The sequence below is a fragment of the Pinus tabuliformis genome, chromosome 8 (genome assembly GCF_031772625.1).
Source record: "Pinus tabuliformis cultivar Carrire ecotype Pingquan chromosome 8, CPIR1, whole genome shotgun sequence".
Lineage (NCBI taxonomy): Eukaryota > Viridiplantae > Streptophyta > Pinopsida > Pinales > Pinaceae > Pinus > Pinus tabuliformis.
In genome coordinates, this window is record NC_142294.1 from 525,360,626 (window position 1) to 525,386,290 (window position 25,665).

The 25,665-nt window shown below is 35.0% G+C and overlaps 1 pseudogene; it reads right to left on the bottom strand.

The window, feature by feature from the left end:
* Positions 1-617: 617 nt before the first annotated feature.
* Positions 618-25,665, bottom strand: LOC149236470 (respiratory burst oxidase homolog protein F-like; annotated as a pseudogene).

Below are 25,665 nucleotides of genomic sequence, written 5' to 3' on the forward strand. Positions count from 1 at the left end.
AAACCAGTTAACCTAAAAAATGTCTATATAATTTCTCAAAAAAAAACTTTTTATAAATCATAAATGACAGAAACTTACTTTTAAAAACATATTAATACAAATAAAGTAATAATAATAAAATATTAAAATGATTATCAATTTTAATATTTATTATTTCCTATTTAAATTATCTCTGATAATAATAATAAAAATAAAATATAATTTAAATTATAGTTTTATATAATTTTCGAGACCTTTTGACTGCGAATACGAGGACCCAGAAACATTTCAGATCAGATGGAATCTTCCCCTACTTATACAGTGCAAATTGTATGAGCATTATATTTTGCAATACCATTTCCATCTATCTACAATGCATATCTATTATTGCTTGTTACAGAGAATGGCTAACGGTGGAAATAAGGACAGGTCTCTAATTCTGGAGTCTACTCAGTCAAACTTATATCACAGTTTGTCTTGCTATCTTCGTGAAAAAGACAGGAAGGCGTGTGCTGTGTGCTTTCTTTCACGTCCAGCTATCAAATGGTTGCCTATGAAATCAAATCTTACCTTTCTTTTACTAAAAATTAGAATATAATAGCCCTGTAAGTTGAAATAATGTAAACAGCTTGCATGTGTTAGAAATTTTCTTTATGGAACTCGAATTTAGTGTTCATTTTGTGGTTGTAATCTTTGGCGATGGCTCTCAGCTCCTTGGCCAAAATTAGAGGCCCGCAACAGAAAACCCTTGCATTCAACCAACGTTAATATAAGTAGGTGATTCTCAAAGGAGCCATAATTCCCTACGTTTGTCAGAAATTTTGAAAGCTTGACTTACCAATTCTGGCGTCTTTGTCTTTATTAGCAGAAGCAACTTTTGAGAAAACCTATTTCCAATTTGGACTGGCAAAGTGAGTCTTGACCTGCAGACCAGCGGGTGTTTCAAACAATGGCTTCCTACAACCCCCAGGTAATGTAATACTACAACGATAATGGAAAAAAAAAAAAAAAAAATATATATATATATATATATATATATATATATATATATATATATATATATATATATATATATATGTACCCTGGTTCCTGAGAGAATATCGACTCCAGCCTTGGCATGATTCAGAGCTTGCACCATTGTAATTAAAGCCAACCTGACATCGCCTTATTCATAAACGCTCGTCAGATAGTTGTGCATTTCAATAGCAGCCTGGATTCACAAACATCCAACATTCGTTTATATTTTTCAATTCGGCAAAATTTGGTATTCGTTTATATAACCCTGTCGTCCATCTCTGCTATTTCGTTCATGACCCCCTTGAACCAGTCGAAGGAGCCTTGCTCCCTTGTGACCCAGTAGAAATAAGTGTTCGTCAGACCCCGGTCCTTCCTTTTCCTTTTGGAAGCAGAATCTGCGATTTTCATGTGATTTAACATGTCTTTGAGAATGCTTATGAAGGGAGTAGCGCCAATTTCGAGCCCTATCAACAACAACACATCATATTTCTTGTAATTTTGTGTCGAAACCTCCATTGTCTTTCAAAGATATGTGATTAGAACTTACAGCCGACAAAGAAACTTCACGCTCCGCTCTCAGAAGTCCGCTTTTTCCCTCCATTGTCTTTCAAAGATCTGTGATTAGAACTTACAGCCGACAAAGAAACTTCACGCTCCGCTCTCAGAAGTCCGCTTTTTCCAGCTGTAGGGGCCTCCATTGTCTGCAAAGATCTGTGATTAGAACTTACGGCCGACAAAGAAACTTCATCTTAAAGCTAAAGGAAATAAATTAGTAATCACCTGCAAGAAAACTCTTTTCATCTCCTGTGTCTAGTCTCCAACTGTTCTGATATGCACGCTAATGTGTTCATCATCAGGAGCAGAGGTGATTGAGAATGAATTCTTGCATGTAGAAAGTTCCAAAAAAAAATGTAAGAATCGTGGAAGAAACACTAAAAGATCTTATCAATTGATCAATTCTAATGTATGTTCTAAAATTACCATTCGAAAGGCAAGATATTGGGGCACTGGAGAAATAAATACATTCCACTCTTGTACTTGAAGCCTGTTGGTTTTGACATATGTAAAGCCAGGACGTTTCTGCTATAAACTACCACCTACAAAATAAATAAAGCAGATATGTTGATTGCGCTTGCAAAGGATTTCAAGATACAGATAATACAAGAAAATTGCATATCTGAAGTAGAAATTACATGACCTTGACAATATTGACAGTATAATTCCCTGCTCTGAATGCTCTCAGTGTGCGCTCGCCGCAATATAAAAGCACCTGAACAGCAATATACATCCAAATCTGCACGTTCAAATCACGTCAAAAATTAAGCCCTGAATTTTCTGAGAGGATAAACATCATCAAATTCTGAAGCAAATTGTCTATGTTTCTTTTCATTTAAGCTAAATTCTCAAGCATTTTAGAACGAAATTAGATATTCATTTCTTACTTTCAATCTTTTAGGGAATAAATTTCGAGGCGTTTTACTTCGAAGTTAGACATGTAGTTTAGAATTAACAGAAAACAAGTTGAAATGTCCTTATGGTTTTCTCCCTCCAATCTCGCATGAAGAAAAGGTGAATGGAATGACAATGAGAAGCAGGTAAATCACGACAAATGCATGATGTGAATACCAGGAAGCATTGAATCCAGTCAGTTTATCAAATTGTTGAGAAAGTTTCACTGAACTTCTTCTAAACCACGTGGTTGTGAGAACGAAGGCAGTTGTTCTAGTAGTGAATGGGCCCTTCCAACACTTGTCTCCCACTCCCTTCCTCTTGCATTTTTGAGCTATCCTGTGACGCCATTTTCCAAGCCCGAGTCTGAAGACGCATAAAAGAAAAAGAAAAACCTTGAGATAACTCTTTCCAAACCGAGCCGAGCCCTACCCTCAGCCCTCCTCCTGCACGGACAATTTCACCAAAGAAACCCCAAGCAGAAGAAGAAGAATCACAAAGAAAAGCCTAGTAGATTTTGTTTCCAAACTCTCTGCCCATAACTAAAATGCCCACCATTTCGTCCGCCCGTAACTGAAGACCATGACGAATACAGTTAAACACATGTCAATGAGGTGGAATAGTTCTGCTCGTCGTCGATTTGTCTCATCGCGCCAGGCACGCCACAACTCCCTCACCTTCCACAAATTTTCGGTCTCAATCACGCTGGAGTGGGGTTCGATTCCTTAGGTACTAATCCTGGAGATCGTCCAAAGAGGAGCATGCATGCAGCCTGGGCACACGTTCACCGCACCACACACAGGTTGGGCACACACGTATTAACAGCGCACACAGTGGCATTAACAAATGCGAAACTGCAAGATGCAAAATACCAAGATGTCAATTTGGCTGTTGTTGAAAAAATGCCAGGTGTCAACCTTAGAATGAAAAGGACGACGAAAGTCTCTTTCAAAGGAAGGCCTATCGGCCTAATTATTATTAAATTAAAATATTATTATTATTAAATTAATTTCATGTATGTAGTTTAAGTAGTTGGTTTTCCCCTCCATTCAAGATCAATTTTTATAGAGATAAGTTTATTAGTTGTGATCACACTTGAAGAGTAAGCCTTAGCTTCTCCGACAACTTCAATATTGATGGTTCTTTTACATTGTAAAGAATATATACACATATATCTCTTGGAAATGATTGACACCAATATTTATTTAGCAAGGGTTTGAATAAAGATGAAGCTATTTGATTTGGTAATAACGCTATTTTTCACAAGGACATATGTCTTTCTATAAGGTTAATTTAGAAGGGATACTTATGTTGGAGAGACTTATTGGGTGAATTCACTAGAACATGGAAGAATTGGACTACTCTCTTATGTGAGTTTAACCTAATGTAATTAGGTTATAACATTCTAAAGGATCTTCAACAATATAACTTTAATATTCACGATGAAGGCGTGGTCTATATTGGAATTGGGCTTCAGGAATTTTGATTTCTCATAAATAAAAATTTGTTTGAATGGTCCTGAATTGCTAAACCAAGAATATTCTTCATCTAAGTCACAATCCAACGAATTATATTAAGGGTTTAAGAAATGAAAGGTCATAGTTATCTGTTTCAAAGTGATGCAAATGCATAGATGGGGCACACATTTGATGAAGACTGGACCGAGGCTTGCCAACATGATGGGATGGTCACATGATGATGTTGGGAGAAATTTAAATTTTTTTGTAAGAAATATTTATATTAGGAAGTGAGTTTGTTTTAGAATAAGTTGGAGGAAATATTTCCTAATGTAAATGTACTTTTAGCTTCCCTTATTTTGTGAGAAGGGGAAACAAATCATCTATTGTGACTCTTGATTGTCCCATGTAGCTTTCTTTTTAATGAGAAAGAGTGTTTGAGAAGAGCAGTGAAACGAAGGCAGAAGAGAGAAGGAGAAGAAAGGAGAACCTCCAGCACGAGGAGAAGAGGCAGAGGTCGAGAGGCCTGGGTTGTACATGCCCACATTGTATATATGGCTAGTTTAATGCATACATGAATTTGATTAATGAGAAAATATGTTTATCTGCCTCTGTGTTTGTAATTTCTCTATTGAAGTTGTTTGTTTTTTTGGAAATGTAAATGACCAATCAAATGAGTTAGAAATCTATGTGTGATGTTTGTTTTTGGTATGAGATATGAATGGTTGAATTCATGAGGATTGTGATGTCTAAGAGACATGAAATTCATGAAGAAAAGGAGCTTGAATACCTTCATGATTTTAAGCAGAGGTTGATTGCCAAGCCTGTAAAATGGAAGTTGATTTTGAGTGTTGAAATTGGCATAAACCTTGTTTGATATCCCTGTGTTTAACCCTATGTCCATGTGAAGCTTTGAACATAAGTTGGTGAAGAGTTTTGCTTTCAGAAATCAACGTAAACTTTGGTTGAGACCTAGAGAGTTAATTACATCAAAAGTCTGAATATTGTGGCCCAACCGTTGCAGGTTTGTTCATGGCTCTTTTGTGTCTTGTTCCAAAACCCCATGGATGAATGTTCTCTATGTTCAGGAGAAGAGACTACATGGAATTGATAGTAAATAGAGCATTGTCACAGAAAACAGAGTACCATGTTTGAGTGTTGTCAAAAGCCTTCTTGTGACTGATTTGGATTGGAAAATGTGTTATGTTTTTTCAAATATGATTGATAAAGGCATATGAAACCATAATTGGTGTTAAGGAGTGACTCAAGGCCGTGTAGAACCGACTAGTAGCAAGGTCGAGACATTTCACCTTCCAGGAATTCGAAAAGACAGTTTTTTGGAAGCCCTACGAAATCAGCTCGTAACGCCTATAGGATTTTACAATAGCGCTAAGAAATCAGCTTGTAGCGCCTACAACCAATAGTTTCAGCGTTGCGTGTTAGGTTTTGTGTTGAAAATAGCAACAAGAAATGTTAAAAATAACATCTAGAAATCCTAATTTAATTTTTCCTTGAATTAAAATTAGGAATTAAATCGAAATTATATTCTCGTAGCAACTTGTAATATTTAATTAAGTTAATTTGACTTAGTTGGCTCAATAAATTTGAGTTGGAAGTCAAGCTAGAGTCATGTAGATTGATTCCTAAATTTTAGGGGCCCAGGTTGAGTTCTTTTGAGTTGTAATTAATTAACTCACTCTAATTGAGTTATAGTCAGTTAAACTAGTTCCAACTATTGGAGGAACTAGTAGGAGGTCTAGTAATGGGGATCAACTTCAGTGCAACTTCACTACTCCACCAGTTAACTAAAGATTCACTCATAAATAACTCATGCATGCCAGTTCAGAGGAAGACCCAGTTGAGATTAGAGTTCAGGGACAGTGTGCTATCAATTGTATAATTTTCCGAGTTTTACAAATGGTACATCCAATCAGTAGAATGCCTATGATGGATTGCACAGTTGTGGTGAGGGATTTTCCCAATTAAATATTAGCTAATTATCTCACGAATTGTGCAAGGAAGTAGGGGCTTGGCAGGTAACATAATTGGCTAAGTGTTGGCTTGAGCTGGTTTGTGAAGTAGAGAGATAGATTGTACTTGTGTGGGAATTGTTTGGGTTGAACAAGCATTGTATTTTCTTCTCAGATCTTCTAGTTAATGCAATATAGATAGTTGAGTATTTGAGCAGTTGCTTTCTCTAGAAAAATATTGTGTTATGTGCGATTGAAATTATTCCTTTTCTGCTTTTTTTTTCATCGATCAATTTTGATTTCCGTTGAAGAGTAGAGTAGATTCTTGTCTTGTGTTTTAGCATATCACATAACTTGTTGAATCTACAGTAAAAATATATATGGTGTCGAAGATTAAGACAACATAGAAGAGGAGAATTCGAGTTTGTTGTGCAAGTGAAATCGAATTTGTAGGTTCATACTTCAGAGTCAGCAATATGTCATTCTACGGTCTGAGACTTGAGTATTCCCTAGAGGGAAGCTCGAATTACATAGCTTGGAAGGACAGGATGGAGGCAGTGCTGGAAGAAAACTGGCTCAATGAATTCATAGATCATGATATTCTGAAGCCTCCAACATCTGATGCTAAATATCTCGCTGAATGGAGAAAGTGTGTGACAACAACGAAAAGGATTATCTTAGAAGGAGTTTGATATAAAATTGTCTCGAATCTCCATGGTAAGGAAAATCCATTTGCAATGTGGAAGGCATTGATAAACGTGTTTCAAAATAGCAGTGACACAGGAAGCTGACAATAAAAGACAAACTCAAAAAGATTAAGATGGAGAAGGGTGACTCTATTCCGAAGTACTTGACCGAGTTCACTCAATATCAGGATGAGCTTGGAAGTGTCGAGATTATTGTTACCAAAGATGATCCGGTGAGCCTAGCACTTCTAGGACTTCCCAAGAACTGGCATAGTTATTAGGACTCGGTTAATGGGAGGGAGAAGCTACTGTAATGGGAGCAGTTGTGGTCCAACTTGGTACAAGAAGAGTTTCGGCAAAACACCAGAGATGGGACCTCTTCCAAAGAAGTGGAAGAGGACTTTGCATTAGTCAGCAAAGAAAATAAATCCAAGGGAAATAAGTCCCAAGGAGAGGAGGGCGAAAAGAAGAAGGACTTGTCGAACATCAAGTGTTTTCACTATCACAAGTACAAGCACTATGCCACGATTTGCCCACATAAGAAAGCAAGCAAGAAGGAGCCTATAGTAGTAGAAACATGTGAACCTATAGCTTCACAATTTGAACTTGATTTCACTCTCATTTCATGCATGGAAAACACTGTAATGGGAAGCATGTGGTATCTCGACAGTGGTTCCTCGTTCCATATGACGGGGAATAGAGATCTATTTAGTGACTTTGAGGAGAAATACCTCAAGCAAAACATAGAGTTTGGAGATGATGGGAGGTATAGCGCAGCCAACATCGGTAGAGTTACCTTTCAAAGGGAGTCTATCTACCCTCTCAGAATCACAAATTTGATGTATGTTCCAGGACTAAATAATAATCTCATTTTTGTTGTGGTATTGGAAGACCGTGGCTACAATGTGATTTTTAGAAAAGGAAAGGTTTTCCTTAGACACATCGCCACGAGACAAGTGAAACAGATTGATGTGTAAGTCAAGAACCTATATGCACTTGAGGTACAAGATGCATGCAAAGCCTTGAGGAGCAAGGAAAAGGTTAGAGACTTGGTGGTTGAGAGGGAGCATGAATTACCTCTCAACATGTAGCCTCAAAAGAAGCCTCAGAAAGTTGTGGAGCAGCCACAATTAGAGAAGTAGAGAGGAGACCGAGTGGAGACATCCACTCAAGTAGAGACCTCTAGTAGGGGGAAATTTCAAGCCAAGTGGGTAGAGGGATCACATGAAACCATACCTCCAGGTGAGAGGTGGGGCAATGTGAAGTAATAGTCCCAAGAGTGCAGAAATTTGGGTAGGGTCCATTGAGATGTTTTGTCTCATGGATCATTACCTTGCTACAGGAGCCCATAGTACACAGTAGCAGGATGGATCAGTGGTGGTTGATGCATTCAGATGTCAGAGTGACAAAGGTAGAGACTAGCAGCAGCGAGATATTGGGGAGCGCAGAGCAGAGTTGGAAGCAGTGCAGAGTCAACAGAAGTGCGAAGTTTTCAGTAGACATTGCAATAGCTAGTAGCAGTTAGAGACTCTAGTGATAGATGCATCATATTGATTCAGTTTGGATTCTTTTTCAGTTTCAGAATTTGCAGCAACAACAACACTAGAGAGAAGCGTTGCATGCAAAACATTCCAAAGGTACTAGATCGAGAAACAGTTGAATTCCTTTCTTGTTGTCAAGAGGGAGTGTTGAAAATAGAAAAAAGAAATGTTAAAAATAGCATCTAGAAATTCTAATTTAATTTTTCCTTGAATTAAAATAGAAATTAAATCGAAATTCTATTCTCATAGCAACTTGTAAAACTAAGTTAATTTGACTTAGTTGGCTCAGTAAATTTGAGTTGGAAGTCTATCTAGAGTCATGTAGAGTGATTCCTAAATTTCAGGGGCCCGGGTTGAGCTCTTTTGAGTTGTAATTAATTAACTACGTCTAACTGAGTTATAGTCAGTTAAACTGGTTCCAACTGTTGGAGGAACTAGTAGGAGGTCTAGTAGTGGGGATCAGCGTCAGTGTAGCTTCAATGCTCCACCAGTTAACTAAAGATTCACTCATAAATAACTCATGCATGTCAGTTCAGAGGAAGACCCAGTTGAGATTAGAGTTGAGGGACAATGTGCTATCAGTTATATAATTTTCTGAGTTGTACAAATGGTACATCCAATCAGTAGAATGCCTATGATGGATCCCAATTAAATATTAGCTAATTGTCTCAGGAATTACGCAAGGAAGTAGGGGCTTGGCAGGTAGCATAATTGGCTAATTGTTGGCTTGAGTTGGTTTGTGAAGCAGAGAGATAGATTGTACTTGTGCAGGAATTGTTCGGGTTGAACAAGCATTGTATTTTCTTCTCAGATCTTTTGGTTAATGCAATATATATAGTTGGGCATTTGAGCAGTTGCTTTCCCCAAAAAAATATTGTGTTATGTGAAACTAAAATTCTTCCTTTTCTGCTTATTGTTTTCATCGATCAATTTTGGTTTCCACTGAAGAGTAGAGTAGATTCTTGTCTTTTGTTTTAGCATATCACATAAGTTGTTGAATCTACAATAAAAATATACATGGTGTCAAAGCTTAAGACATCATAGAAGAGGAGAATTCGAGTTTGTTGTGCAGGTGAAATCGAATTTGTAGGTTCATACTTTAGAGACAGAAATATGTCATTCTACGATCTGAGACTTGAGTATGCCCTAGAGGGAAGCTCGAATTATATAGCTTGGAAGGATAGGATGGAGGCAGTGCTGGAAGAAAACTGGCTTAAAGAATTCATAGATCATGATATTTTGAAGCTTCCAACATCTGATGCTAAATATCTTGTTGAATGGAGAAAGTGTGTGACAACAACGAGAAGGATTATCTTAGAAGGAGTTCGATATCACATTGTCTCGAATCTCCATGGTAAGGAAAATCCATTTGCAATGTGGAAGACATTGACGGACCTGTTTCAAAACAGTAGTGACATAAGAAGCTGGCACTGAAAGACAAACTCAGAAAGATTAAGATGGAAAAGGGTGACTCTATTCCGAAGTACTTTACCAAGTTCACTCAATGTCAGGATGAGCTTGGAAGTGTCGATATTACTGTTGCCAAAGACGATCTGGTGAGCCTAACACTTCTAGGACTTCCCAAGAATTGGCATAGTTACCAGGACTTAGTTAATGGGAGGGAGAAGCTACCAGAATGGGAGCAGTTGTGGTCTGACTTGGTACAAGAAGAGTTTCAGCAGAACACCAGAGATGGGACCTCTTCCAAATAAGTGGAAGAGGACTTTGCATTAGTCAGAAAAAAAAGGAATCCAAGGGAAATAAGTCCCAAGGAGAGGAGGGTGGAACGAAGAAGGACTTTTCGAACATCAAGTGTTTTCATTGTCATGAGTAGATGCACTATGCCACGAAGGAGCCTGTAGTAGTAGAAACATGTGAACCTATAGCTTCACAATTCGAACTTGATTTCACTCTCATTGCATGCATGGACAACACCGTAATGGGAAGTATGTGGTATCTCGACAGTGGTGCTTTGTTCCATATGACGGGGGAATAGAGATCTATTCAGTGACTTTGAGGAGAAATACCTCAAGAAAAACATAGAGTTTGGAGATGATGGGAGGTATAGCGCAGCCAACATCGGTAGAGTTACCTTTCAGAGGGAATCTGTCTACCATTTTAGAATCACAAATTTGATGTATGTTCCAGGACTAAATAAGAATCTCGTTTTTGTCGCGGTATTGGAAGACTGTGGCTACAATGTGATTTTTAGAAAAGGAAAGGTTTTCCTTAGACACATCGCCACGGGACAAGTGAAACAGATCGATGTGTAAGTCAAGAATCTCTATGCACTTGAGGTACAAGATGCATGAAAAGCCTTGAGGAGCAAGGCAAAGGTTAGAGACTTGGTGGTTGAGAGGGAGCATGAATTACCTCTCAACATGTAGCCCTAGAAGAAGCCTCAAAAGCAGCCTCAGAAAGTTGTGGAGCAACCACAATTAGAGAAGCAGAGAGGAGACCGAGTGGAGACATCCACTCAAGTAGAGACCTCCATTAGGGGGAAATTTCAAGTCAAGTGGGTAGAGGGATCACATGAAACCATACCTCCAGGTCAGAGGTGGAGCGATGTGAAGTAATAGTCCCAAGAGTGCAGAAATTTGGGTAGGGTCCATTGAGATGTTTTGTGTCACGGATCATTACCTTGCTACAAGAGCCCATAGTACACAATAGAAGAATGGATCAGTGGTGGTTGATGTATTCAGATGTCAGAGTGACAAAGGCAGAGACTAGCAACAATCAGATATTGGGCAGCGCAGAGCAAAATTGGAAGCAGTGCAAATGGCACAGTGCAGAGTCAACATAAGCGCGGAGTTTTTAGTAGACAATGAAATAGCTAGTAGCATTTAGAGACTCTGGTGATAGATGCATCATACTAATTCAGTTTGGATGCTTTTTCAGTTTCAGAAGTTGCAGCAGCAACAACACTAGAGAGAAGCGTTACATGCTAAACATTCCAAAGGTACTAGATCGAGATAGAGTTGAATTCCTTTCTTGTTGTCAAGAGGGAGTGTTGAAAATAGCAACAATAAATGTTAAAAATAGCATCTAGAAATTCTAATTTAATTTTTCCTTGAATTAAAATAGAAATTAAATTGAAATTCTATTCTCATAGCAACTTGTAAAACTAAGTTAATTTAACTTAGTTGGCTTAGTAAATTCAAGTTGGAAATCTATCTAGAGTCATGTAGAGTGATTCCTAAATTTCAGGGGCCTAGGTTGAGTTCTTTTGAGTTCTAATTAATTAACTACATCTAAATGAGTTATAGTCAGTTAAACTGGTTCCAACTGTTAGAGGAACTAGTAGGAGGTCTAGTAGTGGGGATCAACATCAGTGCAGCTTCAATGCTTCACTAGTTAACAAAAGGTTCACTCATAAATAACTCATGCATTTCAGTTTAGAGGAATACCCAGTTGAGATTATAGTTCAGGGAAAATGTGTTATCAGTTATATAATTTTCCGAGTTGTACAAATGGTACATCCAATCAGTAGAAGGCCTATGATGGATTGCACAGTTGTGGTGAGGGATTTTCCCAATTAAATATTAGCTAATTCTCTCATGAATTGCACAATGAAGTAGGGGCTTGGCAGGTAGCATAATTGGCTAATTGCTGGCTTGAGCTAGTTTGTGAAGCAGAGAGATAGATTGTACTTGTGCAGGAATTGTTCGAGTTGAACAAGCATTGTATTTTCTTCTCAGATCTTTTGGTTAATGCAATATAGATAGTTGCGTATTTGAGTAGTTGCTTTCCCCAGAAAAATATTGTGTTATGTGAAATTGAAATTCTTCCTTTTCTTCTTATTGTTTTCATCGATCAATTTCGGTTTCTGCTTAAGAGTCGAGTAGATTCTTGGCTTGTGTTTTAACATATCACATAAGTTGTTGAATCTACAGTAAAAATATACATTTTGAATGCCCGTTTTGTCCTACTTGTCGCATCATTTGATAGATGAAACCCATGTGGTTGAATGAGGTCAGAACAAGGATTGGAAGGTGAGAGAAATCCCTCTAATGGAATTTGTGAAGCCAAATTCACATTCTTATTTTCACTGAATATTTTAAATCTTGCATGAAACTTTGTCGAATTGGATAGGAATATAGAGTTGCACTTGTGTGTGGAGTATCCTGGGTTATTGGAAGTCGAGGTAACTCGTCTCAGTCTATCATCAAGTGGTATCAGAGCTAGAAAGCTCTTTAGTTGACAACTCTTAGTGGAGGATACAAGACGCTTTGGAAGAAAAGAATAGAGAATGAAGGATGCTTGAAGACTAAAGCTACAACAAGGTTGGACTGATCGAGAGTCTGAAGAAAAAAAATGTTTTTCAATTATGAAGATTGTTGGTCACAGGGAAAGCATTGAAGATTGTGAGTGCAAAAGATTGCAAACTGGACTTGTTGGAGAAGCAGAAAATTAGGAAGTAAGTGAGATGATTGTAGGGATAGGCAGATTTATAATTTTGTCATGAAAGAGACAACATTTGAAGAGTGTGCAGGCTATCAAGAAGTTAAATATGTGCAAGGATAAAGAAGCTCACTTGAAGTGGCTTCAGTGGAAGAAACATAAGGGACCTTGTAAATGCATAATTATGGGACAATGATGACAGAACTTGCGGAAGGAGACAATTGGGGTAGAACCCAAGAGGAATTCTTGTATCAGGGTTTGAAATGTTGGATCAATTATCTCATTTGAATTTTCGTCTTGAGGAAGTCCATTGTTGGATGATAATTTTCAAGGAAAATGAACAAAGGCATAAAGGATAGGAGAAAGAGAGACACCAAACAGAGAACTTGGTTTAGGCAAGCAACAAGCTTTTAATAAAGAGTTAAGGAAGAAGAACCTTATATCAAGAAGAGGACAAGTTTAACTCTTAGCATGACTGAATTAGTAGAGACTACCATAGCAAGTAAGGTATTTCAAAGAAGAAGGAGCAGTAAAAGCTATTAAATGAAGAAATGGTGACAGAAGCCAACAACAAAATAAATTTGTTGAAAACTAAGAAGAGTGAGCAGTTGAAGATGCGACAACCAACAACTTTGAAAGTTGAGGAGAAAGAGTTCTCAAGAAGAGGTTCTACTATAGAGAAACTAGAGAAGAGAAGATACTAAGAGGATGAGTTTGTATGGGTGACAAATAGCAGACTTGTTACAAAGAAAAGAAGGGCTTGTTGCAACTCACTAGTGGACAAGGAGAGTTCAACAAAGGAAGAGATGAAGATGATTGTTATTAGTCACAACAGGGGTTTGGAGGAAAGTCACAAGAAGAAGAAGAAAAGTTCCAAAGCAGTTGGAGTCAAAGAAATGAGCGATGAAGAGCTTGAGAAGGAGACATTTGAGATAAGAGAAAAACTAAATTATGTGAAACAGTTGCTACAAGAAATTCAAGATGAACAGAGTTATAGATGGATAATGACGAGGAAGAATGGTGTTGATTTAAAGAACAATAAGGTTTGAAACAATAAATATATGATAGCAGTAAAAAGAATTATGCAGTTGTAGTTGTGTGATTGAACAAGGAGTGATGAATGTTTGCAGTTGAGGATGATGGCAAGGAACCTTGTAGTAGAAAGTGAGGAAGAACAACAAAGTTCTCAGAGGAAGAAGGTGAGTAAATTGCATGTAGAATCCAGAAGAGAAGAGAGTGCTCAGATGAAGATTCGATAGGAAGGAGTCAGTAGAAATACTGAGAGAATATTAGGCATGGAAGAACTTAGTATGGTATTGACAAACAAGTTGATGGAGTCATCTTGTTGTAGTGCCTTGTGTGTATCTCACCGTGAGCACAGAAAAACTCATGGAAGAAGGATATTTATGACTACTGAAAGTCATAATAAAGGTTCAAAGAGAAGACATGGTAGATCAAGTCAGGAAAAACTTGATATCAAACTACAACTATAGATGATGAGAGGACTGCTATAGAAGGATGAGGAAGACCAGGGTTATAGATGAAGTCTGCGGAAGAAAGAAAAATGGAATTTGTTGCAAGTGAAACTGAGACAGAGATCAAATGCTGAATTGAGGAAAATCTCAAAGTAGTTGAGTTGCAGCCATGGAAGGATAGCCTAAGGGTGATGAACACATGTGTGTGGATTTTAATGAGGATGTTGTTATAATGGATGAAGCAGATGAAAATTTGATGAACAGGCAAAAGACAAAAAATTTCAGTGAAGGACTAAATTAGAAGATGAAATTGACAAAAGGAAAGCTAGAAGGAATAGTTGGTTGTATGAGAGACAACCTATGATTCTGACGAAATGTACTGGAAAGTTTGAACAATTCGGCAACAAGTAAAGGTCAGAGTTCACAACAAAAGAAATAGAAGAAGGTACAAGTTGATTAAATATTTGGTAAGATGTTTAAGTTTCACTATGCAAGTGATAATAGAGGAAGGTGAGGAGATTTGCAGTATCCTAGAGAAAGGAGTGCTCAAAGGGTTATAGAGAAGAGAACCAGGAAGATGCCAAAAGCCCAAACTTAGGAGAAAATTTGGTGAGGTATCGCTTAGCAAGGTGGAGACTTATTACTATAGAGGTGTGTTGTAGCTCACAATTTTAAGTGTTACAAGAATTCCAGATGCATATGACTAGGAAGTCATAAATTTTCCTATCTTGGGAGTCTGATGTAGGTGCATAGATGGGGCACAAAATTTGATGAAGACTAGGCCAAGGCTTGCCAACATGATGAGATGGTCATATGATGATGTTGGCAAAAATTTAAATGTCTTTGTAAGAAATTGTAAATATTGATATTATGAAGTGAGTGTGTTTTAGAATAAGATGGAGGAAATATTTCCTAATGTAAATGTAGTTTTAGTTTCCTTTATTTTGTGAGAAGGGGAAATGAATCATTTATTGTGACTCTTGGTTATCCCATCTTTTTAATGAGGAAGAGTGTTTGAGAAGAGCAGTGCAATGGAGGCAGAGGAGAGAAGAGGAGAAAGGAGAAGCTCTAACGTGAGGAGAAGAGGCAGATGCTAAGAGGCTTGGGCTGCACATGCCCACATTGTATATCTAGTCATTTAATGCATACTTGAATTTCATTAATGAGAAAATATGTTTATGTGCCTATGTTTTTCTAATTTCTATGTCTGCCTATTATTAATGAAGTTGTTTGTCTTTGGGGAATTGTAAATGACCAATCAAATGATTTAGAAATGTATGTGCGATGTATTTTTTTTTGTACGGAATATGAATGGTTGAATTAATGAGGACTATGATGTATAAGACACACACAATTCATGAAGAAAAGGAGCTTGAATGCCTTCACAATTTTAAGCATATGCTGATTGCTAGGCCTATAAAATGGAAGTTGATTCTAAGTGTTGAAATCAGTGTAAACCATGTTTGAGATCCTTTTATTTGGACTTGCGTCCATGTGAATCTTTGAACATAAGTTGGTGAAGATTTTTGTTGTTAGAAATCAACATAAACTTTGGTTGAGACCTATAGGATCTATTTACATTAGAATTATAAATATTGTGGCCCAACCGTTGTGATGTTGTTCATGGCTCTTTTGTATCTTGTTCCAAAACATGATGGATGAATGTTCTCTATGTTCAGGAGCAGAGACTACGCGATATTTACAACAAATAAAGCATTTCCATAGAAAACATAGTACCATGTTTGAGTGTTATCAAAACCCTTCTTGTGACTGATTTGGATTGACAAATGTGTTATGGTTTTGCAAATATGATGGAGAAAGGCATGTGAAACCACATTTGGTGTTAAGGAACAACTCAAGGCCATGTAGAATCGATTGATAGCAAGGCCGAGTCGTTTCACCTTCCAGAAATTTAAAAAGACAGTTTTTTGGAAGTGTTATGAAATCACCTCATAGCGCCTACATGATTTTACAATGGCGCTATGAAATCAGCTAGTAGCACCTACAACCAACAATTTTTAGGGTTGCGTGTTAGGTTTTGAATTCATTTTTTGGCCTAACTGTCGCATCATTTGAAGATGAATCCCATTTAGTGTAATGAGGTTAAAACAAGGATTGGAAGGTGAGAGAAAACCCTCTGATGGAATTTGTGAAGCCAAATTCACATACTTATTTTGACTACATATTTTAAATGATGCATGAAACTTTATTGAATTGGATATGAATACAGAGTTGCACATGTGTGCAGAGTATCCTGGGTTATTGGAAGCCAGAGTAACCCCTCCCAATATGTCGTCGCAAGGGAAAGATTAACAAATTAAATTAAATTATTATTTCTTTTGCCACCAATAACAACTACTTCCATTCTCTTTTGCAAGGCATTTTGATTTAACTTCTTATCCCACCTTGCTCTGATCAATGGATCATTTGTTCATGGTTCTCTGATCTACCACACCGCTCATAGCTCATCAAGGGGAGATGCGTCATAATAATATTTGATTGTTATGGGATGATATTGGGCATGGTTACTTCCATCATCCATTGAACTATGTTATCTTCTTGGTGAATTCCACTAAAATCTGTGTGAAGAAAAACATGATTCATTTGGTGAAACCACTGGAAAAAAGGGCCTTATGATATTATGTGAAGATTAAAAGAGTGGAATAGTTGTATCTTTCTTCCAAATGTGTTTCAAGTTATGAGATGGGAGGGAGTGTTGCAAAGAAGCTGGTAAAAGTGGGATATGTGGTAGATAAGCAAACACTCGAATCAGTTAAGTTCCCTTCAACCACTTATATACTTTTATCCAAGATTATTGAAAGCAAGATATGTGGCTTTCATGACTTACATTTGTTCTTGGTATGCCAGATGGGGTCTTCTCCCCCATTGAGAACGAGTGTGATATGGTGTGGTGCGTGGGAAAATGATTGAATTTGTTTAGGCTTTGTGGTGCTTTCTCTTTACAATGGAAAAATGAATAAATAAATGATTGCTCGCTGTATAAAGTTTAAGTAAGATTAATATTATTGAAGAATTCAAGACCGAAAAGATACCATGAATAGAACCGTCAAGACCCTGCGAATGGAACCACCCTACCATCTACGTCGAAACCCTGCGAATACAATCACTGTAAAGGAGCATTCAAATCCTGCTAAGGGGGAGAACCAAATTGCTTCTTCACCATCTATTGTAGATATTATTATGATTGTCGTCATTGGTAATGAAGCCCTAGAAGTTGTCGGTGCAATTGTTGAAGCTTTCCTCATCAAGGGTTTGCTCACGAGTGGAAGAAAAGCCGCAACTACTGAGCAACAGTCCTGTGATGGAGAAGATGAGGTTATGGTGCAAGAGGCTTTGACTGCGTAGAAATAACCCTTTCCAAAAATCTTGGTAGATGCGGAAGCTCTATTTCAAAAGAGTTGTATATGTAAGAGTCCCTTCCATATCTCAGTCAAAATGGTGTCTGGACACTCTTCGCTATTTTGGGTGAGATTTACGAATCTCATAAGAGACCTAAATTTTTTATTGGAGCTCAAATTAGGGTTTCCTCATGAGATTCAACACCTGCTTTATGAAGGTAAGAAATTATAAGACCATATTCTTCTCTCTCATTATCATGTTTGTAAGGATTCCATTGCGCTTTTGACTCTCCGTCTGCAAGGGGTTGCTTTGGGGAAACCATCCTCCTCCCCGGATTTCTCATATAAAGAAGCAGTTCATAATCAAACTCCCTAGGGTTTTCATCCTCCTTCAACTAAATCTCAAAATCCAGGTAAAGAAGTTCCTTCCCAAGATGCACCTAATCCATTTTTTGTGGAAAAATCAGAAGATATTCCCTCTGTTAACATTTCCCATTCAGATATGGAAGATATCCACGAGTTAATGGTAGAGCATGGCCTGATTTGTCCTTTCAATGGGTCGTGGCCTCGAACAACGGATATTTACGAATGGATACACCCTAATTGGAACAGATCCTGCAAGGTTCTCTTTGGTTCTAAGGGGTTCTCTTCAGTTCTAAGGGCTTCTTAGTAGTTGTGTTGCATGCCAGGAAGATTACCAAAGTGCTCTATCTAAGGGCCCATGGTTCTGGGGAAAAGCAGGGCTTTTCATGATCCCTTGGTTCCTAGATTTTGACTCCTCTATGACAGTAGTTACAAAGCTCCCCATTTGGGTCTAGGTTCCAAACTTGTCAGCTCATCTATGACATGATTTAGTGTTTACAAGCATCAAAAACGCCTTGGGTCGCTTCCTAGCCATAGATCTTACTCAAGGCCAAAGTGGAGTTTATACTTTCAATAGAAATTGTGTAGAACTCAATATTAGTAAAGGATTGCTAAACAAAATAAACCTCAAAGTAGGTGATTTCAAATGGATCCAACTCCTGGACTACGAGAACATGGATTTTCATTGTCGCCTCTACTATCAAAAATGACACCAACAAAACTCATGCACTCAAAAGCCAGTAAAATAGAAGACTAAATCTAAGGCTTGGAAGCCATGTAGGCCACTCCCTATGGAGGAAGAGGACTCCTCATCTTCAGATCAGAAGGACAATGAATCAAATGATGAAATGCTCTCTTTCGATGAGGATCACGAGAAGAGTAGGGAGAATAAAAGCATAGCACTTCACACAGAAATAGACAGTACTACTGCTTTGTTGGGAGTGGTAAAAAAAGCTCGCGTATCAATTTCCTCATAATCAGAAAAGGACACAATAACAATCTGTCAGACAATTCTTCAACAAGTCGTGGTTACTCCTTCGTCAAATAAGTAGGTGGAAGTAACCAAATAGAAAAAGAAAAAAGTAAATCCAGACCATATTCACTAATTACAACATATTGACATTATGAATTTACAACATAAATATCTAATAAATTATAACACATGACATAGTAATATATGCTTTTTTTTTTTGAATTGTAAACACTAACATTATAAATACAACATAAATATTTAAGGAAAACATAACTAAATACTAAATTTATAACATAAATATCTAATAAATGAAAACACATGACATAATAATATATATTTAAATAAAATTATATACTTATTTATTTTGAATCATAAACACTAACATTATATATTTACAACATAAATATTTAATAAAAACATAACTCTAAATTAATATATATTAAAAAAATTAAATTATAAATATTAATATTATGAATTTACAATATAAATATTTAATAAATAAAATAAAAACATGTACTATAATAATACATAGTAAAATATGAATTTATATATATATATAACTAACCTAATAAAAAATTATAATTAAATAATATATATAATAAAAAATAATTAAATAATATATATATAACTTAATAAAAAATAATGAAAACATGTGACATGATGGATGATGAACTTGAGTGTATAATAAATCCAAAAAGATTAAACATTAAGCAAGCTAATCATAGTCAACTCAAAATCAAGTATAACTTTACATCCAGTTTCACATTTTCCATATTTTTATTTAAATTTAAATTTTTTTATTAATTTTAACTAACTATTTTTTGAAAATAATTTTTAAATTATATCATTATATTTTGAATAGAAATATGATTTTTTTTTTAATAAATTTTTTATTATTAATTAATCAAAATATTATACCATTATAACCTTTGCTTGGTTTGCATTGATTACACGAAATTAATAGCAAAACCTTAAATCATTATATAATCATACATGTTGATTCCAAATAAAAGTTTGTTCATTTCGTATAAAACCAAAAAAAGGGTTGTTTGATTCTTTAGAGGTACTTGTCTACAATTTTTTCCAAATTTCCTTTAACATACTTATTAATTTAAAATTTAAAAAGTTATATAATGATAATGCAAATTCAAAAAGTTATATAATATTAATTTAAAATTTAAAAATAATGATAATTTATAATAAAATTTTAAACTTCTTTGAATTTAATTTGGGTTGTTGAGAAAAATGATGATTATTTTTTCATTAAAATTTAATTTCTATGAGTAACTTGTTAAATTTATATTAAGTATTTTGTTGTAATAGCTTTGAAATGATAATTGAGGTTTTTTTGCTAATTGAGTTTATTTGGGTTGTTGAGAGATGATTGCTATCCTTTTTAGATGTTAAATTCACAATGAATATATTGCTACAATGGCTTTAAACCAATTCTGAAAAATAATTTACTCTTGCTTATAAGCTGAAAGTAAAATATTTAGTTAAATGAGAAAAAGATAATATTAAATGAGTATGCTTATATAATTATCTAGATGTCTAGGTGGATCAATTAATATTAACAATTGGTCTCTCAATGAAAAAGTCACATTTATTTTTTACTTTGGCATGGTTAGTAGAACAATACTAAAATTTATGAAGACAATTTGTTCATCCATCTCCATCACATTGTCACTGGGTTATTTATTCGCATTGTTTCTTTATAATTTCATATATATTTCTTTCATTTTTTTTCATATTATGTAATGTACGATGGATTGTTAATTCCTTTCATGGTTTGTAAAGAAAAATATATCAATAATGAAATAGGTCAATAATATTAATAATATTAACGTTTTTTAATATAAATAATATTAATAAGTAATTAAATTATGTTGATCTTATTTATAAATGTTGAGTGGAGTATAAATAATGGAAAATGATGCTTTCAGCCTATATCAGTCACATTTACTAATGTGTTTGTGTTAGTCATATATCATGATTTATTTAATGAAATTTGATTTAAAAATAGACATTGTCTAATGATTCTAATTATTCTATGATTTGATTTTTTAACTGGACTTAGACAATCCAAATTGTGAAGAAATTGTAATTTTTCATATGTTAAATCACATTTTTCAATGCAAATGTTTAAATAAATTAACTACAAACTATCCAACTCAAAAATGTAAATTCTACAAATCACTATTAAATTTTAGATAGATTTAATTGGAGGAAAAACCACAAAAAAATTAAAAAAATTAAAAAAATAAAATTTAATAAAATTAAAAAAAATTAAACTAAACATTAAAATAGGAAAAAACTCATATAAATTTATGCTAAATTAAATTTATATATCATATATATATATATATATATTTAAATAAATTAGACTCCGTATTAAAAATTAAAAAATTAAAAAAAAAACATCAACATTGGTCTATCCGACCTAAAAACAAATTATTTAATTTGATTTAAGATTTTATTCCTATGCTCATAAAGCTTGGAGAGAAGCCTTCCGAGCTCATTATAATTTTGACATTGTAAAAGGCTAGGAAGGTCAGTATTGTAACAAAGATTGTGAAACTGAGATCTAATGTGGTTGTACGCAGGGCACTCTAAGAGGAAGTGGTTTTCATCCTCGATGTTCCTATTCTCACATATATGGCAGATCCTTTCTATCCATGGCGTTTTAGGAACTACCCAACTACCTATTTCACTAAGGAGCTCAATCTTTGCTATATTAATTTTCTTCTTTGAGCTAGTTAAAATAGAGGAATACTTTAATCTTTGAACTAGTTAAATATATATATAATCTTTTAAAACTTATAATTTTCAATAATTTTAAACAAATAATACCTTTTAAATAATTTATCAATATTTAAAAATTTGTCCCAATAAAAACAAACAGGTATTTACTATAAACCACAACCTAACCAACGAACTCTTACATAATCTTAGCACACACATCATTTGACTTTATGTTACCAGGTTAAAGTACCATATAAAGAGAGAGTTGTTCAACTAGCTATTTCCTTGAAAGTGATGAGTAATCCATCTAGTTCCAACGTGAAACATTACTTATTAAGAAAATAGACTTGGGTGACAACACAAGGAAAGGTGCAAAAAAAAATATATTATTTGAATATAAATAAATGCATCATTGAGGGAGACATTAAAATGGAATCCTTACCTAATTATCTTGAAAACAAAAGTTAAAGACAAGCAGATAAGATAAAACAAAATTATTTTAGCAATGTTGTGGTTATGTTATAAAGTGCTTGGTATTCGATAAAACGGTTTAATATTAATTTAAGTTATAAGAAGGTTAAGCGTTTTAAAATTTTGAATTTTATAGAATTCTGTCCTGTCATTTTTTGGTCAAACTTTCATTTTTAAATTAATAAATTATTATTTTTTAACATCAAAATAAGTTTAGCACGTCCAAATCTGTTTAATGTACTCAATTTATCTAATGTTATTATTTATTATTTGTAATTATTTTTTAATTTGAAATGATTTTGACTCACTTTTAAATTATTTAATTTCCTTTATATTATTTGGAAAAGCTAAAAAGAAAAATTATAAATTATTTAAATTATGATTTTAAGTTACAACTAAAATAATACTTTATTGATTAGTTTGAATAATTATGATTTTAAGTTACAACTAAAATAATACTTTATTGATTAGTTTGAATGTTTGAGTATTGTGAATTGCAAATAAAAATAGCATTTTATGTTTTTGAATTAGTTTTTTTTTGAAAATTATTGATCTTTAATTAATATTTTATATATATATAAAGTTAGGTACTTTGCATTATATCAAATCAAAATTATATAAACCAAAAAAATATTTGTTACTAGTCTGCCCAAAAAGAAATTAACCAATGACATAAGTTCAAAGTCTTGAGATTGCTAAGACCTCATCTATTTAGAGCATCACTTAAATCGAAATTTATAAATATATGTTGGTTGTGCTAGACCTTGACATACATCGACATGAGAAGACAAAAAAGATTACTAGTGTTGCAAGCAAAAAACCACTGAGTTGCAAAAAACCATTGAGTTATAACAACCAGTGAGGAGAGGGAGATGTATCATGTTGGTTGATCTCCTAGCTAGAATGGTCAGATTGCAATCTATACTATTAATTTTTTCCTCCAACTATACCAATTTGATAGAATTCTCCAATTTTGTCGATGAAGTGACGCGAGCAAATACAATGCACCGAGTATAGTGGGACCCACAACCCCTTTTTATGTGAGTTGTGGACAATTCCGGATGTTCTCATTATATTAAATTATCGAAATTGTAATTAATTAATTTACTCGAATACCATCTTCCTAAATATAATTTAAAAAACCAATTAAGTTATAATTAAAATATTTAATTTTTCTCTTCTCAACATCATGTGAATTAAAAATATAAGATAGAGAAGAATACAATATATTGTATAGATATATAAGAATATAATTTATTGATATAGAAGAATGGTAATTTTTTAAAAAATATTTTGACAACACGTAGTCTAACGAGGCTGCAAATTTGCCCTCAAATAATGGAAATTTCGATAAGATTTTGATAAAATTTGCAGAAATTTTGGGAAATACGGGTTACAACTACCAAGTTTTAAGATTTTTGGGAAATACCAGTTAAAACTACCAAGTTTTAAGATTTTGGTTGTCTAGCGGTTTTTGATAGTAATAAATCTATTTCTTCCATCAAACATAAGATTCAAACACTTATACTGTAATATTTTTTTGAGGAAAAAAATAACCACTTTTGCATCCACAAACAATGGCTTGACAAAATTCAAATTCAAAATCTATTAGCCATAAAATATTAATAAAAATACAAAATTTCTCAACCCCATGTAATTTTCAAAACCATCACAAAATAATATATATTTTATAAATTTAAAACTATCACAAAAATAATATATATTTTATAAATTTAAAACCATCATTAATTGGTCAAAGATTGCTTGGCAAGGAATCTATTAGTTTTTAGTATAAATCTTAGTTTAGTTGCTAGCAACTTAACGGTCTGACACTTGATGTGAAGCTCGCGCCTAGAATTAGGGTCGAGATGCCTTAAGACATCCCTGAGAAATCTCTATCTTAAAAGCGCCTACCTTTTAGCTAAGCTATAACAACCAATATCTTTTTAGGAATCTAAATTCACTTATAAAATTTATTTTTCAATTATCTAAAATATTAATTTACCTCCCAACCATTCAAAAATATTATTTTTAAGAAACTCAGCATTTATTTTAAAAATAAAGCTGTATACCTGATGATTGTTGAAGTGAATGCTAAAATTAAACCTTAATAAAGTGACTGCTAAAATTAAACCTTAATAAAGTGATAGCTAAAATGAGACTTAATAAGAGGCCATGATATGTTCAATGGTCATTTTCAGTTTTTTGGATGTTTGCATAGGATTTTTTTAGCTAAAATTAAACCTTAATAAAGTGATAGCTAAATGAGACTTAATAAGAGGCCATGATATGTTAAATGGTTATTTTCAGTTTTTTTGGATGTTTGCATATGGTTCTTTAGGGTTGCATTTGGTTTAAGGAAAAAAATGGCGAGGAAGCAAAATGGACAAAAGATATGCTAAAGAGGGATCATGTGGTTAATTAGATGGAGGAAATGAGAGATTATGTCACTAATTAAATGGAGTAGGTGGGTATTGAAAAAGAAAAATAATATTTAATACATATCATTATTTATTATGGTACATGTGTGTTTGTTTCTGTGAATTATAAATCTAATGATGGACTCAATCACCTATATAATTAAATCCTCCATTGCTCATTCTTTTTTCCGAGGAAGAAAATCTGTAATTTCCATTAATTTCAGAAAATTACATGTTATAGATGATAAACGCATATGCAGAAGCGTGGGCAAAGCCACTTACAATAACAAATACTTGAAGAGAAGTATTCCAGTAAAGCCCACAAACTGGGCAGCAAGTATGGGTATGTAAACCCCAAACCAGTCTACAGAAACAGAGCTATGTAGGATATCCATACCTGTCACAACAAAACAACAAATAAAGCAAAAATAGGCTCTTGAGGAAAGAAAATGAAATAGTAAAACTCTAAATCTGGCTGCCCAAACAAGTAGGAGAGGCACGAAAAGAGGAAAGTGCAGCCAGGGTAGCCACTCCTCCCCCGCCCCCTCAAAATCTCCTCCTGTAGCCGTCGAAACGAGAGGGATAGACCAAACTGTCTAAACTTCCTCAGCCACCTACAGAATCCCCAACAAAATAAAACAACTATGATGAAGCGACACGAAACAATGCCCTGTTCCCTCAACACATCAATAAACCGCAATGGAAAGCTAGCGAGCCATCAAAACTAGCCCCAACTACTGCAACAAAGGAACCCATCCGGTCCCAACTGGAGTAGAGGCAGGTCTGGGGCAGAGGCGGCTAGGGCAGCCGCCTCGCCCCCACGAAGAGTGATAGCTGAATACCAAAATAAAACCTCGCTTCCACTCCACAGCTCAGTCAAAAAACCCAAAGTTCGACACCTTTACTAGACCGCCAAGCAGAGCTGCACAGTAGGTCCGAGCAGTGGGCTGCCGCTTCAAAGCACAAACTTGTGCCTCAGCTGCTCAACAGTAGCGAAGCAAGGTGCCCCGGAACTCTTCTGTTCAGAGCCCAAGTCGAGCAGGCCTCCAAAACGGAATCACAGAGCCGATGCCGAGGATAGGATTTAGGTCAGTAGGAATGGGGGAAGCAGGGGCCGAAAGATGAAGCTCCGCCTCAGGCTGAGCAGGAACGGTTAGTCGTTCAAAGCCCCAACTGAAAACTTCAAACCCTGTTCAGACCTCCGGCAGCTCGGCAAAAGCGACGGAGTTCCAACAATGGCGACAAGAAAGGCCGCCAGAACCAGGGGCGGCCCTGCCGCCTCTTCCAAATGGCGGCAGCAGGAGCAGTAAAAACCCTATCTTCGCGTGCGCCTCGAAAATTTTTATGAACATACATCTCCAT